The sequence below is a fragment of the Cyrtonyx montezumae genome, unplaced genomic scaffold, assembly GCF_038088225.1.
Source record: "Cyrtonyx montezumae isolate F1298 unplaced genomic scaffold, pur_monq_1.0 scaffold_8, whole genome shotgun sequence".
Classification (NCBI taxonomy): Eukaryota; Metazoa; Chordata; class Aves; order Galliformes; family Odontophoridae; genus Cyrtonyx; species Cyrtonyx montezumae.
The window spans coordinates 28,894,400-28,905,903 of NW_027072089.1; positions in this window are offsets into that span (position 1 = coordinate 28,894,400).

An 11,504-nucleotide genomic window follows, 5' to 3' on the forward strand; every position below is an offset into this window, starting at 1 on the left:
TCTTTTATTCTGATGTTATGTCCTGTAGTTTATAAACCTGTAGTCCAAAAACTGTGGGTTTTTTTTTTGTTTTTTTTTTTAGAAAATCTGTGATTAGAAGTACAGGATGTGAGCTATTAGGAAATATGTATAGGTGTCTATTTAAAAACAAAATAAAACAAAACAAAAAAAAAACCATCATTGGTCATTGATATGGATGATTTACATCACTGGGTTTTCTTCTGTCTAATAGAAAGCAATATATGTGTATTTTGTCCTGTGAGTATTTCTGAAGCTGTGCTATTGATGAGAGGTTTAGATTTTTACAGTTTCATGAATAACCATAGAATGTAATCTATATTACACCTAATAATAGCAGAGAGTAAATCCACACAGCTAATTTAAAGAAGTCCTTGTTCAGTCTCCATAAATATTCATAAATAAATTCAGACAGAAAATCCAAGCACTCCTATGGGATCTGGGATGCTTTTGGGGCCAGGCAAAGTACCATTGAGAAATGACTTAACATGAGTCCCTTATGTCTATAAAAACAAGTACCTATTAGTTTGTGTGAAACTGCTCTAAAAAACTGGCCTTTTACATTATCCATTATTTTTACTGTTGTTATGGTTTTGGGTTAAATTCTATCTTTGCCTTCAGCCCACATAAAGTGTTCATGTGCTGGGGCTCTGTAGAGGTTTCTAAAAGAGCTCCATTCTCACCAGCAAAGAAAAGTAATGACAATAACATTGTTTCACGATGCAGGATAGGGTTTCTATCCCATCAATGCAGCAAATTCAATTCTCTCTTGCTTTGTTTCCTGAAATTTCCAAATTTTTAGGGGTATGCCCTGTTGTACAACCATGTAATATGAAATGTTTATTTCATTAGTAGTAGATGTTTAAAAATATCATCATTTTAAAGAGGGCATTGTTTGCTTCCTGTGTTATCATTTTGTGCTGTTGGCCAGGAAATGAGGCTGGGAATGGAAAGTTAAGCACACTCTGTTCTGAAAGTTTATGGAGGTGACAGGCTATGAATCCAAATTAATGCCTTTTGAAGAAACTTTGTCAATGTTTACTTTCAGTTTGATTTTGAAGACTATAGACTACACCATCAGCTTGTGTAAATTAGCAAATATCCCTTGAAGTCAAGTGAGCTGGCCTGATTGACACCAGCTGAAAATCTGGCTTGAGTTTTTAAAAATCACTGTGATTAAACGTCGGTGTTATTTTTCTTGAGTAATATGTTTGCCAAAGTGTAATTTGAAGAAAAACTTCAGAGATAGAAAAGTTCCAGCTACGCACCTTAAAAGCAGCTAGGACAGTGGGCCACTACAGGAAGTTGCTTCTACATGACAGTGACTAGTAGATCTTAACTTTAAAGATCTTTACATCTTTATGTCATGTTAAAAAAAGATTGTGTCCAGAGGGCAGTACATGGCACCTCAAGAAAAGGGTGGTATTAGCACTATCAAGAAAATGTGTATAGTAGAGAGAATGGAGTCAAACTGAGAAGACTAAGCCTACATTTAAAATTATAAACAGTCCTGCTCAGTTTATTCAAAGTAAAATGAGAGGCACTCTTATGTTAGAGAGAAATAAATGATTTGCTTCCAAAATAAGTATTTTGAATAATCTCTATACTTCTGTTACTTTTATTTTTTCTCTGAAAGAAACTCCCATTGTGTTGAATGTTCTTTAATTCATGCCACTTCCTGCAACAATCCTAACCCTGAATACTTTATATCCTCTATTCCACACAGAAATGTTCCAGGGAAATCAGACAAAAAATATTTTCTTACATCAGTTCATTCATCACATTCAAATCTCTGTGACTTGCAGAGCTAATGTAGAAAGGATTTGCTTTTTACAGAGAATTATCTCATCTCATTGTATTGCAAATGGCTTCACAATTTTACATGAGATCCTCTGAGTGGAACCTTCAGCTGATGTCCACTGGCATGAATAGACTGACAGAATACTTTAGCTCTGAAGAGGTCTGCCAGGAATTATGAGATTGAATTACATCCATCTGAAAAAGCAAAAGAGGTCACCACATTTAGCAGACTGTTCCATTTTGTAAAGGACATGTTCTCAGGTGGGGTTTCTGGGTTTCTGACAATGAAAATTCGAGACACTGTTTAGAGCTAGATGAAGGTCACAGGCATATATCCAGTTAGGAGAGTCAGATGATTAAACAGAAATCTGTACTAATGGAGAAAAATCTGGACATACAATGGTAGCATAACATAATGAATTTGTTTGTCAGAACATATAGACTGCCTTCACTTACAGAATGAGAAACACAGCTAATTCCTACTAACCTCTGCATGAAGCTTCTAAACCTGTAGCCACTGTGTCCACTGTGGTTTCAGCTGGGACAGAGTTCATTTTCTTCATAGTGTTTGGTATGATATATTTTGGCTTTAGGAGAAAAATAATATTGATAACATCGTAATGTTTTAGTTTCAATTTTTCCACTTCTCATACTGACATTCCAGAGATCATCTGGATGAGCATTGTTTCTCAGGTGGTGAGCAATTAGGTTTCATATCACTGGTTTTATGTATATAGAAACATTAAAATACAATTTCATCAACATCATTTCTCTCTTCCTTTTCAAGTCTTACTGAATTGTATATATTTCAACCTACAAGTTCTACTTTTTTTTTTCCCAGTTCTCTCCCACATCCAACTGGGAGTGAAAAGAGTGAGTGAAAGGCTGTGTGGTGTTTCGCTGATTGCTGGGTTAAACCTCAGAGCACTGATTGAGCAGATTACTTTCAGAGTGATAGGAAGCACTAAAGGCAAGGCATAAAGAGGAAACCTCCTGTCAGTAAATCAAAGCTGTCTCCCATAGCAGCACCACAGAGAAGCTAGTATAATGTAAGCTGGATAAGCTGGCACTAAGGTGGACTGAAAACTGGCTGAATGGCCAGGCCTAGTTTGTGGTGATCTGTGACATAAAGTGTAGTAGGAGGCTGGAAACCTGGGGTCAGTGCTGAGTCCAAGTCTGTTTAATGTCTTCATTAATTCAAGGGTTAGTCAACATCTTTATCACTGACATAGATGATGGAATCAAGTGCATCCTCAGAAAGTTCGCAGATGACACCAAGCTGAGTGGTGCAGTCAATACACTGGAGGGAAGGAAGCCATCTATAGGGACTTGGACAGTCTGGAGAAGTGGGCCTGTGTGAACCTAATGCGGCTCAACAAGGCCATGTGCAAGGTGTTGCACTTGGGCTGGGGCAATCCCAGATATTTATATAGACTGGGGGAAGAACTCCAGGAGAGCAGTCCTTCAGAGAAAGATTTGGGGATCCTGATGGATGAGAAGATGGACATGAGTCAGCTACGTGTGCTTGCAGCCCAGAGGGCCAACTGTATCCTGGGCTGCATTAAAAAAGAGGTGGCCAGCAGGGAGAGGGAGATGATTGTCACCCTGCATTTAGCTTTTCTGAACCCTATCTGGAGTACTGCATCCAGGCCTGGGGTCTCTAGCAAAAGAAAGACACAGAGCTCTTGGAATGGGTCAAAAGAAGGGCCACTAAGATGATCAGAGGGCTGGAGAACCTTTCATATGCAGAAAGATTGAGGGAACTGGGCAAACAAGGGGGAACAATTGTTTACACGGGTTGATAGTGATAGGACAAGGGGGAATAATTTTAAACTAAGACAGGAGAGATTTAGGTTAGATGTTAGGAAGAAGTTTTTCACTCAGAGGGTGGTAATACACTGAAACAGGTTGCCCAGAGAGGTTGTGGATGTCCTATCCATGGAGGCATCCAAGGCAAAGCTGGATGTGGCTCTGGGCAGCTTGGTCTAGTGGTTGTCGAACCTGCCTGTGGCAGGGGGGTTGGAACTAGATGATCTTTGACATCCTTTTCAACACAGGCCATTCTATGATTCTATGATTAATCACTTGGATGATGGAGTAGAGTGCACCCTCAGAAGTTTACCCATGACACAGAACTGTGAGGGGTGGCAGATACACCAAAGTTCCATCATGTCATCCATAGGGAAATGAGCTGATCATATCCTCATGAAGTTCAGCAAGGAGAAATGCAAAGTCCTGCACCTGGGAAAGTCAGGATCATTGTCAACAGGATGAATGAGGTGATCCTTTCTCTCTACTCAGCACTAGAGAAGCCACAGTTGGATTACTGCGTCCAGTTCTGGGATTCCCAGTACAAGAGAAACATGGACATACTGGAGAGAGTCCAATGAAGGCTTATAAAGATCATTAAGATATTCAAGCATCTCTCCTATGAGGAAAAGCTGAGACAGCTGGGACTTCAGCCTCGAGATGAGGTGGATCAGGGAGATATCACTAATGTTCATAAATACCTGAAGGGAGGGTGCAAAGAAGACGGAGCCAGGCTTTGTTCATTTGTGCCCAGTGCCTGGACAAGAGTCAGTGAGCACAAACTGAAACACGGGAGGTTCCCTGTGAGCATCGGGAAACACTTCACTGTGTGAGTGACTGAACACTGGAACAGGTTGCCAAGAGAGGTTCTGGAGTCTTCTCCTTGGAGGTATTCAAAAGCCACCTGGACATAGGCTTGGGAACCCTGCTCTGCATGTCCCTCCTTTAGCAGCAGTTGGACCAGATGAACTCCAGAAGTCCTTTCCAACATTAAGCACTGCTTAAAATCATCTATGACTTGAATGTCCCAGTGAAATGGATTAGCTACCTTAGAAATAAAGCTATCTCCTTATTAAAGCATCCAGTACTGTGATAAGACATTCAGAATAGGCAATGCTGATCCTTCTTCAGCAAAAACATTTGAAACACTGACATAGGTAAAATTTTATCATGCTACAATAATCTGGTGAACATACTGCTAATTTCAGAAATATTCTCATACCTTGGAATAGCAGAGCTCTTTGTATCCCAGTTTCTTTAGGAGCATTACAGGTATTTATGAGATTATTCTGTTAAACGATTTACAACGGTTTATCTGAACAGATAAACTAACCTTTCATTTATCAAATTTTGAACATTTTATCTAACAATAAACAGCTGGAATGCTGCATAATATGTTTTGCTAAATTGTATAGAGAACGAAAATTCTCTGTTGCCAGAATTGTCACTGTGCTGAAGACACCTTTGTTACCATGCTTCCTCAGACAATCTCATGTTACTCCCTCCCTCTCTCTACTCTCTGATTTCACATGAACATTTCTAGTGATAGAGCCCTGCAAGGAGTCTGCCATCCCTCTCACCCTGCTGTGCAGTGCAGTGCAGTATCACCTCAGACATCCTCTCAAGATTTTCTGTTTCTTTGTAACTCCTACCTTTTACTAGGAAGGAAAAGAGGCATTTATGCCTTGCTGAGACTCAAAGGAGGTTAGGTGGGAGGAGAGACACGACTTCTATTTCACAGTCACTTCTGTCACTAGGTGTGAGTTGTGAGAGTGAGAGTTGGGTCACAACTTCAGCTGCGCAGATACTTACAGTAACTTCAGGGTCAGAACCAGAAGTTGTACTGCATAACAAGTATTCCAGCTAACACATGCCATTTTGTCAGTAGCTGAAGGAAAGAAGCTATGTCCTTTCGCTGGCTTTTAAGGGACAAAAACTGTATTCCCTGCGTGCAGAGTACCTTCCTTGCACTGTGAGACTAATCCCCACATTACTGCATCCTTTATAACTCTTTACGAATGTATAACACACTGGATTTTCACTCCTAACACATTGATGTCTGGGAATTTGTTTGTCTGGGGACTGTGATTTTATTGATCAATGAAGTGGTGGAAATCAAGCAAAGGGAAGAGTTTTGAGCTGAACAGACTACAAGAATTTAAGTTCATTTTTAAGTGTTCCCTAATTCATTTCAAATAAAATCATTGGTTGGCAACTTCATATCTACAATCATAAATAAGGATTAGTACTAGAAATTAAGAGAAAATTGATTACAGTTCATTATAGAAGAGTTTATAAATACTCACAAACAAACCTAAGCAGTTTGGGAAGCCTTCTATGACAGTACTGTAGAATACACTTTCCATCCTGGCTTCTCCTTACTGAACATTTCCTGTCCTGTTTTCTGTAGAATGTGACCTTATCTGAAAGTTATTTGATTTATGATAATAACCACACAGTTTTGAAGTACTGAAATTAATCTTTATTAAGATGTATTCTTTGTATTCTTCTATTCATGGATCACGTGTTAGGTGCAGTCATGTAAGTTTGTCTTCTAATACATCATAATGCTCTGCTTTTCTTTAAGAGGCACTTCCCATATTCTCTGAGGCCTCAGGTGTTCCAGCCTTTAGCTGCAAACTAGTCTCACTTTTCCTGTTAAAGCCTAAATCAGTGAAGATTATGGATATTATTTAGAATATTTTAAAAGATATTGACTAGTCTGCCTATGCTTTTGGTTAGTGCTAAATAACAAGCTGGGTTGGATACTCAGCCTTCTAAGGAAATGTAGATTGCAATTTTTACAGGAGTTGTTCTGAGTTATTCTATTCTGTACCAATATAAGAAAAATAACAGCTGAAAGTATTCTGAGAGATCATGGTAGAAATGGTGGTTTGCCTTAAATATATTTTAGTTGTTTTTATTGGACTTCTCCTGGGATAGTAATGAAAACTACAAATTGAACTGAGGCATTAGCAGAAAAGAACTCTTATCCAAAGAACAATATGTATATTGTGAAACAGATGCAACAATACATCTCATTCTATATATAACTTCCTCATTCCTATGACAAGTTGGTTCACATTACAAAATAATTAAAAATTACGAAATAATTGCCTTGTAACTTATGGAAAACTGCTTTAAAATGATGTGGGTTTTGAAGCTGTTGGAGAAGAAGCTTCCAAATAAGAATTAACATTTGTCACAAGCTAAAAGTACTTTATCCGCATAATCTGCACATCACTGAGTGCATCTGATATAACATGCATAAATTCTCAACCACTGGCAGCAGGGCAAATTTTATTAGTAGTCCCCCAAGTCTTCTGTGCAGTTATTCCTTTATATACAAATGCAAACTGATCTAATTTACTCTGTAATTTTTACTGGATAAGAGAGTGGGGCTCAGAGTATTTCACAAAACTATTCCTCATCTCAGTTATAGCCAAGCCAGAGTAGGACTACCACCTCCACTATAACAAGCACTAAATCAACTCATACAATGTACTTCTTTGTGCATGGAACTGGGCTAAATCCAAAATCTGAGACTAAGTCCTTTTGCATAAAACGATTGCTCTCTTTTTGTGCTTTGTGCAGCCTGCAGCCCAAAGGTCTCAGAGTCATTCTGACACAACAAAAGAAATGCTTATTCAGACATGATCTTTCAGTATGAATAAAGAAAATCACCCACCACCAACTAGAAACAGATGGTTTTTAACAGATAAATAAGGAATGGAGATTGAACTGACTACAGAGAGATTTATTTAACAAATGTTTCCAATTTCTGTTTGGGATGTACAGTAGCAGTAATTTATGATAAGTCAAAGCCAGCTTGCTATTTACATTGCATGTAAACAAGCCTAAGTGAATAATTAAGCAACCAAAGTAGTTGTTTTTCAAAATTTTGGTTAAGTTTAGGAGATTTGGTAGCTCCCATAACTTCTTTATTTCTTAAGAATAATAAAAATAATTTGCATTACTACAAATTCTGTGGAGTTTTTCATACTTTGGAAGTAATTGGAAACAGATTCAAGAGCAAACCTAATGCAAGTTCTTGCATTTATTCTAAGCTGATAACCCTAATAAGGATATTGTCCCCATAAACAACTTTCATTTAGAAATATCTGCAAACACAGCAAATAAAGTATTTTAAATGTCATCTAAAAGACAATGCAGACTTCATGTCTTAGCTTCAACAAAATTTCAAGATCATTTTTAATATTGTTGGTGTTTGATTCAGCAGTTCCTGTTCAGATGGCACAACTTTCTGAACATCCTACTAAACAGCCATCATATGGAGACATTTTTATTTCCTTATAATGCCTACACTTTAAATGAAATCATTGGATTTTAAAGCCCAAGTGTTATTGGCATAGAAAATTAAAGTATTTTGCATGCAAATAAACTTATTCTAGTTGTTTGGCCAGTGTATCTCAGTTCTTAACTAAATTTCACTGCTAGCCTTCAGACATTCACACCATTGTTAGAGAAGACAAAAACAATACTGGAAAAATCACCAGAAGCAGATACTGAATTGAGTAACTAGAGTAATTACTGCAGAAGTCAGTGTGACTAGTAGACGTGGAGCATGACGACTGGACACTTGTTTGCATGTTCTTTACCTTCCTTCCCTGGTCTTTCATATTTTACTGTACCTTATAACAGCCAGTCAGATGAGGGCTTTCAGGTACTGCTAGCTTCTGAGTACTCAAGGCTCATTACTAGCACTTTGTTCAGAGTGCTGTTATCATTTTATGATTTGGACATCCATCTCCCAGCAACCAGGCTAAGATGAACAAGACATTTAACATGGATCATTGAACAGCTGATGGCAAATTTCACGTGTCACATTATCATCCTGTGTTAACACAGAGCAGGAATCACATTTGATTGTATTTTCAAAGGGCATGGCAAGCACCTCTGATTTAATAAGAATAATGTCAATAATATCAATGGTGACCATATTTAAAATACCAGTTTTGTCATTTATTCATGACAGTAAAGACGGGCAAGAGATAAGGCTGACATCATGGTTACTTTTCCCATATTTATGCCTTTATAAAATCATATGCAATTTTCTGAACACTAAATATGCTCTCATCTGTACATCTAAAGCCCTGTAAGATGCATCTTGTACAGTGAATGAAACAAAACTCTCCTGGTTCTTCATTCCTTGTTCAATTCCCTAGTTTCACAGATGCTATAAAAGGCCTTAAGATAGAAAGTGTGACAATACAGCATTTCATACAGTATTTATGCAAATTTTCAAACAGAATGTTGCACTGTATGAATAAGCTTCATCACTTCCAAATATTTACATTTCTAAATCCGACCCTTTGTATTACTACAGAAATTGCAGGAAATAAACCTTCTGTTGTGTATTCACAGGAAGCTGGCTTATCTGAGCTTTAAGCCAAATTCTAAACATATTTCCACAACAGCAACTGCCACACAGAAGATACTGTTTATGTGAGTAACTTGGTTACATGTCTGCTAAAGGAAATAAAGTGCCATGTATTTACCTGAGCATATGCAACCATACAGGAAAAACATTTAAAAAGCAGTTATTATTTTTCTTCTTTTCACTGGCACAGGTTGGGGGGTGACCTGCTGGAGAGGAGCTCTGAGAAGGGGGACCTGGGTGTCCTGGTGAATGACAGATTGGATATGAGCCAGCAGTGTGCCATGGTGGCCAAGAAAGCCAATGGGATCCTGGGGTGCTGGTGTGGCCAGCAGGTCGAGGGAGGTGATCATCCCTCTCTACTCTGCCCTGGTAAGGCCTCACCTGGAGTACTGTGTCCAGTTCTGGGCTCCCCTGTACAAAAAAGACAGGGATCTCCTCAAAAAAGTCGAGCAGGGGGCTACAAAGATGTTAAAGGATGTGAAATACCTCCCTTATGAGGAAAGACTAAGAGACCTGGGGTTGTTCAGCCTTGTGAAAAGAAGATTCATAGAGGATCTGATCCAGGTCTCTATAAATATATGAGAAGTGGGAGGCAAAAGGACGAGGCTGGACTCTTCTCAGCCCTGTGTGGTGATAGGACAAGGGGAAATGGCCACAAACGCATAGAAATTTCTGCACAAATGTGTGTGGGAACTTCTTCCCAGTGCAGTGACGGAGCAGTGGCACAGCTGCACAGAGGGGTGGTGGAGTCTCCTTCTCCGGAGACGTTCCAGACCCGCCTGGACGCCTACCTGTGCAACCTGGGCTAGGGAGCTGCTTTGGCAGGGGGTTGGACTCCATGATCTCTAAAGGTCCCTTCCAACCCCTACAATCCTGTACTTCTGTAATTTTATTACTGTTATTATTTATTATCTCCTTATAATCCATACAAAGATGACAGTCAGGTATTTATGTAAAATTGGAGACTGGGTGCTTCATCAGTTTAAAATCCACAAACTTACGTACAAATTAACCTAAACTATGTTTTGGGCTAAATTCCAAAAATACTTTATGCATAATTTTTAGATCAGACTGTACATGGAAATGAGACACTGAGAAGTCTGTAAACATTCTTAATATTCTTCACTATTCACAAAGTTTGAGAACTGCTTCTCACTGTCCTTAGTTTATGTCTAGATAGTAGTCTGAGCAGTTTGCTGGCACGAACATGGGTCCCAAGTTCCCTGAAACTAAAGTATTCTCATACTCTTGTCAAAATGGCGTGACCCTCATTAAAAAATAACTTGTGTCAGACCCCATTGCTATCATACTAATTGCTGCTTAGTCAAAGAATTAGCCACTCCTTCTGGAAGAAGTGCAGCATAGCAGAGACACCACAGACGATGTGCACTGCTCTATTAGGCAGGTAAACTATACTTCACGAATACTTGATCCCTCTCTAAATGATTCATATGCTTTTCTATTGAATGGATTTGAAAGTTGTAATAAAAAATACCTGGAACCTATTTACTGGTGTTTTCTAGGAGGAAGCTACAGTTTATGAATATCATGAAATAAGTTTTCTTATTGTTTAGGCTTGTTATTGTTTTAAATGTCATATTACCATTTTATATCTTTCTGATTAACCAAGCAGTACTTCAGAATTTGAAAACTTACTTTCTTCCATATTTTTTGATTATGCTATGACATGCTAATACTGCTAGATAGTCGTTCACATTAGTTGTAATGATCTGGCATACACTTTGTTGCAGAGAAAAAAAAAAGTGTGTAGCTCTCACTCTACAACTGTTGGGAACCAGATACTTCTTGTCTCATTTTTGACAGTTCTTAAGCTGCTGAAGTTACCTAGGGATTTCTATTTTAACAGTTTATAATTACTGCATGATCAACATGGCTCCCAAATTTGTGCAGTGTGTGAGGAGAGTTACCTCCCATTCTTCTTTTAACAGCGTTGGAGAGCTGCTCCCAGTAACTCTTTAAATACACTGGAGGTTGCCCCCACTTTTTTTTACCACAAAACACTCTCATTGTTGTTATGCTGCCATGGATCCATCCCTGACTCCTTACACAGAAACTCCCAGCAAATACATATTGAACTTCAAAGATGAGAGAGAGGACAGAGTGCAGACACATAGAACACAAAATGACACCAAGAACAGAAAATAAACAGATCAGCTTCTTCTTAATTTCAGAAATTGCTTTATTCCATTTTATGTTCTGGTAACCTTGTTGTTGTTGTTATTTAAAGAATGGTGGTGCAAATCTGTCTCAAGCTTTTGAGTGACTTGGTGCCCCATCACAGTCAAAGTCTACTTCCTCTATGGTTTCATTTCTGAACAATGGTTAGTGACATTACTGAGTGAGCTACATAAAGCTTCTTTCAATGTCTCCTCCCCTGCCAACACCATGTTTCATCTCCCTCATCAGTTAAACAGATTTCCCAGCTAGAGTAACAGGCTGGACTGAGATGGAAAAA